The following is a 5,759-nucleotide window of genomic DNA, read 5'->3' on the forward strand; positions in this document are numbered from 1 at the left end:
GGGACGCCGTTGACTGAGGCAGTCGTCCCGCCCGCTCAGCGCCCGCGCCGGGGCCTGGACGCGGGGAGGCGAGGCTGGGGGCGCGGCGAGGGGCAGGCGCGCAGGAAGCGCACCCGGGGCTCTTGGGGAAAGTTCCCGAACCCGGCGGGCGGAGACTATTTCCCCGTCGCCCCCTCATGGGGACGCGGCCAGTGGGAGAGGAAGCCGCCGGGCGCTGGAGGAGGAGGAGGGAAGGCGGCTTTGAAAACCCTGCCAGCGCGGCCGCGCTCGGCGAGGCCAGTGTTGTACTTACACTTTTTTAATTAAGTGAATAATTAAAAAGAAGTTGATTATCAATTAGCTAATTAAATAATCCATTTTACTTTCACAGTCTTGCTCTCTGTTTTTCCTTCCTTACTTTTTTCTTTTCTTTCTCCCTTTTTTTATTTCTCTCTCTTTTTTTTTCTTTTTTGGTTAATCACTGTGGCCGCGGTAATGAGCCGCCTCAGGTTGCCAGGCAACCGGCTCCCAGTTAAACAGCCACAGCTGCCTCCTGTCCGCGCCCTGACGGCTGCGCGGGGGCGGGGACCCCGCTGCAGCCCCTTCTGTGCGGCGACCGGGCTGACCCCCCCGCGGGGACGCCCGGGCAGCGCTGTGCGCGCGGTCCCGGGACGGGGATCCCGCACATCCCCGCTATGGTCGCTCGGTGTCCCTGGCGCCCAGCCGGCGCCCCTTCCCTAACACCCAGCCCACTCCGGTCTCGGTGCTCGCAGCCCGAGGCGCATCTCCGCGCTGCGGGCCTCAGTTTCCCGGCTGCCCGCGGCCGCGAGGGCCTGCGCGGGGCTCAGGCCGGGCCGTGGGCGCTGCAGGGAGGCCGCCGATTCCCAGGCCTGCGCCACCGCGAGCTCCGCGCTAGCACACGGGATGCAAAGGGCTTCTCTGGAACCGGCTTGGAAAGACCGGCTGGAGCCCAAGTGAAGCAGGGCTGCTCGCCCTCCGCGGCCGTCGCGTCCGAGGCCAGGGGCGATTTGAGGGGGCGATTCCGCTTGGCCACCGCCGTCTCCAGATCCCAGGCAGGTCCCATCCTCTCTAAAGTCACCCCAGACTCGTCGAGCCGACCCCCACGAATGCACACCTCCAGGGCCGCACACACTCCCAGGCGGGCTCCCAAGGACGCCCCCTTGGCCCCACCCGCGTCTGGAGACCCGCCGCCCACCCCTGTCCCGCGCCTTCCCAGGGGTCTCCCCGTGTCCACTCGTCGTCCTGCGGCCGCCCAGCTCCTCGCTAGCGCGCTCCCCCACCCCCAGCCCGGCTCTTGTTGTGTGTTTCTCTAATTCTCCGGGGTTACTCTTTTGTTGCCAATTGTTTCTATGCCCTGAGGCCACGCTGTAAATGAGATGTTACAGCTGCACGGAGCTAAGTAAACACTTTATAAATGAATAAATAAGTGAATAAATAACGAAAGAGTCATCTCCGGGACCAGACCCGCCGTCAGGGCTCCGGCCCAGGGTCTGTGTCCCTCCAGGGTCCAGGCAGTTTAAGAGGCGGTTTGGGAGCAGTGTGCCCCCTCCGCGGCCAGGCCCCCTCAGTCCAGGGTCCATCCTTAGCCCGCCCTTCCTCCATCTCCCAAATCTTCCTCCTGGCTCCTCTAGACGTTTTTCCCAGGTGTTGCCTGGGGTTCATCACTTCCACCCACCGATTTTCAAACAAAAACTGATTGTCGCTGGAGCTCTCCACCCTGGGTTTGCTGCAGAGTGCATGTTCTCCGATGGCGGATGGTGCCCGGCTCTGGGTGGTGAGGAAGGTCCAGGCACTGTCCAGCCACTTCGGTCAGTTCCCTGAAGCGCTCTCCCAGGACAGGCCGGAGGCCTGTGACAGACTGTTAAGAAGGCGAGGCCGCGACCCGGAGCAGCCAGAGCCCCCCACCCCCGCCCGGCCGCTGCTGGCACCTGAGCTGGAGGAACCGGGCAGGCCTCCACCGTGCAGCCCGCATCTCAACTCGGAGAGAGGCTGAACTTCGCAATTATCACGGATAACAAGAACAAATGGAAAAGCACTCATTGAGTAACTGATATCAATTATGAAACCCGGCTTTAGAGTCTGGAATAAATGATAGGGGAATTGGCCTGAGAGAAGGGGAGCAGACATGTTATTATTTACGCCAGATTAAGAAAAGTATCCAATTTGCTGGCCATCTCCCTCCCCGTGGGAATTGGCATCAATTTTATTATTGTTCCTCCAATTTTAATATTCTCTAAATGAATTACTATTGAGCGAGGTAGTTAGTCAATAGTTTAATGCAATTAATTATCTTTAAATCGCTTTATCTTTTTTTTTTTTTGAGAGTTTTAACTCTAGTGAGTAGTTGCTCACAGGAAACTCCAGCAAGAGTGGGGTTTGCATGGGGTGGGATCCAAGTGGAGACCCTGGCAAGGGGTTTTCCTGACTCGGAAGCTGGGAGGTCTTGGATGCAAATCCACAGAAATCTAAGTGCGGGTCCCTCGTGGAGACCCTCCACTGCCACTCAGTGCCTTCGGAAGGCCCCACAGGTCCACAGGGCTGGCTGGACACCAGGTGGAGCCTGGACGCCTCTCCCACAGCCCTTGTGTTTTGTGTTTAATGGATCAGGGGAAAAATGAAACGTCCAGGCCACTTTCACCAGTGGGTTCACCTGGACTCCGCCTGGCCCTGCCCTGGCGAGGTGAAGCCCGCTCTGGGTGTGGCCACCACCTGGCACCCCTTCCCCTCCTCCAAGGGACAACTGCCTGGGAAGACAGGGGACCCTAAGCGGCAGCAGCGGCGCCACTCCTCAAGCTCAGCTTCTGTCTCGTTCACGGGGGAGGCCTCACCTCTCCCCACCCCACACACAACCCCTGAAGTACCCCCAGACTAGTGTGGGGTCACTTGGGTCACCATCACCCCACTGCTGGTGGCTCCAGCACCTGGGGACGGAGGTGCGGGCGGCTGTGCAGGAGGAGGGCAGCGGGCAGCTCCAGAACTCAGGCCTGGGCCTCCTCTTACTGGCTGGAGGCAAGAGAGGGCAGCCGTCTAAATGCCAACTGAGGGCCAGAAATCGTCCAGAGGAAGCCCGCTTGCAGAGTCTTCCCCAGCCCTGACCACAGCGTACCGGAAAACAAAGCTGTCTGCTAGGAGGGCTGGCAGAGGGAGCACTCATCCGGAGGACGGCGGGAGAGGCGGGGCAAAGTCTGTCTCTTACAGGTCAGAGGGACAGGGGCGTGGGGGGACAGACCCCAGGGGGCGGGCAGATTACAGGTAATAGATGACCTTGTAAATAGTCACTCCCTAAACCAGGCTCCGAGTGGGCAATAAAAAACACTAATTAACATGCAGAAGCAGCCTGGAAAATGTGCTGTACCTTGGACGGCGCGTCCCATCCAAGACACCTTTACTGCCGGTGGTGAGGCAGGCAGTCAAGGGGCACCATGGAGTGACCCCGGCACTTGGGGGCTTGCCGGACTCCAGGACAACCCTGGGGAATTTTCCTCTTCCTCCCAGGGAACCACTGATCAGTCCCCAGAAGAAACACTGGGGCTTCTCACCATTCAGTGAAAATTGAATTCCCCCGAAAAGGCACAGAGGACAGGACCCGGTATCTCATACTGTTTTAGAAGTAATATTCCATTTGTCGGTGCCGTGAAATAGGGCACCAGGAACACTACATGAAATAAAAAGAGTAATTTCTCAGTGGAGAGGCTGCCTGTTTCCGATTCAGGGCCCGGATGGCAGGAACCTGGTCGCTTCGGACAGACTGGGGCAGCTCCTCCTCAAGGAAGCGGGGAGGCCCAGCCCCTCCCGCCTGCACATCTGGAATTGGCATCAGGGGTGCTTCAGTCTCAGGAAGTTCTCACACTTCACGACTCATTAAACTCGGGGCTTGGATTCCTCAGGAAAGGGGACAAGGGCGGCGGGAGTTATGCTGCGGGTTGGGGTGGAGGGGACAGCCTCAGCCCCGTTCCTCAGGCCCCGAAGGAGGGGGCTGGGCGTGATCTCCGGGGACCCCCTCCCCAAGGCCTGGGAACTCACTGGGTGCCCACCCCAGTGAGGCAGAGCTGAAAACACCTTGGTTGCAGTGGAGGGACTTGGGCAGGAAGGAGCCCCCGTGTCCAGCTGGGGAGAGAGGGTGGGCCCTGGGTGGAGTGGACAGAGGGGGCAGGGGGCACCTCTTGACGGGCACTCTGGCCTCCAAGTGTGATTTTGCTTGTACCCACGAAATGGGGGCGAGGAAGGCCGGTAGTGCCCACCGAGTGGTGCTGCTGGGCCCTGCTGGGTGGGGCTGTCCTGGGGGGCAGGTCTCCATGCCCCCGCCGTCCTGGGGCAGGGGGCCTCCGGCCTCTGCTCCTCCTCACTTTCATTTGACGATTTCTGATGCTGCCTTAATGTCTGAAGGGGATAATACTTGGGAGCTTAAAATTACAATTGCTTCTACTTAAATTTATTTGATGGCCGGAGTGTTCCCGTTATACATCCGTATATGGGTTTTCAATATCTTAAATGTTTAAAAAGGTTTTATTCTGTACTTACACTGAGTGAAATTAAAAAGAAACAGTAAAATGTTTGAAAATGAAGTGCATTATGTTTAATAAATTTAAAATGAACAAAGACTGCTATATTGCCAGCAATATCATTCCCTGCCCAGGGGCATTAATAAAGACTGGAGGTTTGGAAAAACAATATTTTCTATTAAAATTCTGCGCTGTGTTTCAATATTAAAAGGATATGTGATGAATTTCCAGTGTTACCCAGACGGGGTCAGAGATTAATTTCATTTCTTTCTGGTCAGCATTCTGTCGATAATTAATCAAAAGCAGAGTTTCTTAATGAAACACTTTTCATAAGGTGATAATTAGCAGGAAAGAGGCGGCCTGCAGACAGTCCCTCGAGCTGTCTAATAACCGGCAAGGCACGGGGCTGGGTCCTGGGGGCCGGGGGCGGGGGCCGCGGGGACGCCAGCCCCGCAGGGAAGGGGCTGAGCGGCAGGGAGTGGAGTCCGTGCCCAGCGGGCCCTGAGCTCGGCGATTTGCAGACCCGCTCAGGCCGCTAGAGGAGCCAGGAGGAGCGCGGGCCGCGAGGGTCTGGCCGGGCCCATGCCTGCCCGGCCCGGCCCAGAGCGGACGCCGGAACGCTGTGTGACCCTAGGCAAGTCCCTTCCCCTCTCTGGGCCTCTGCGCTCCCGCCCATCAGAGAAGCAGCTCAAACCGGAGAGCTTCTGGCTTGGACGCAGAGTCCAGCCTTTGTCCCGGCCGGCCACCTTCTCCGTGGAACGCAGGGCGTGGGCCCCAGGGGAGCCCGCGGCCTCGCCAGGCTCCAGCCCAGTCCCGCTCCTGCGCGCCTGCTGCCAGCGCTGGCACGCCCGCGGGCCCGCAGCGACGAAGCCGGGGAGGCCGCGCGGAGGGCGGGGGAGCGAGCCGGGGAGGGCGGGAGGAGGAGGGGCGGAGGCGTCCGCAGACTGAGGTGGATTATTAGTGCATTATAAAATTACTAAAAATAAATGGAAAACAATTAAGGGGTTCAAGAGTAAATAAAGTTAATGAAACAAAATTAGCAGCAATTAGCGGCGGCGCCCGCGCCCGCTCCCCCGCAGCCCGCCGCGCGGTTCGGAGCCCCGGTGCTTGGGGCGGCGAACAAAGGCCTCCCGCCCGGCCTTCCAGGCGCGGCCCCTGGGGGCCCTGCCTCGCGCCACGGCCCAAGCCGGCGGGCTGGACCACCGGCAGCCCGCGCCCCCGCACCCCAGGTGCGCCCTAATCCCAGGCCCAGCGGCA

The sequence above is a fragment of the Bos indicus genome, chromosome 25 (genome assembly GCF_029378745.1).
Source record: "Bos indicus isolate NIAB-ARS_2022 breed Sahiwal x Tharparkar chromosome 25, NIAB-ARS_B.indTharparkar_mat_pri_1.0, whole genome shotgun sequence".
Taxonomy (NCBI): domain Eukaryota; kingdom Metazoa; phylum Chordata; class Mammalia; order Artiodactyla; family Bovidae; genus Bos; species Bos indicus.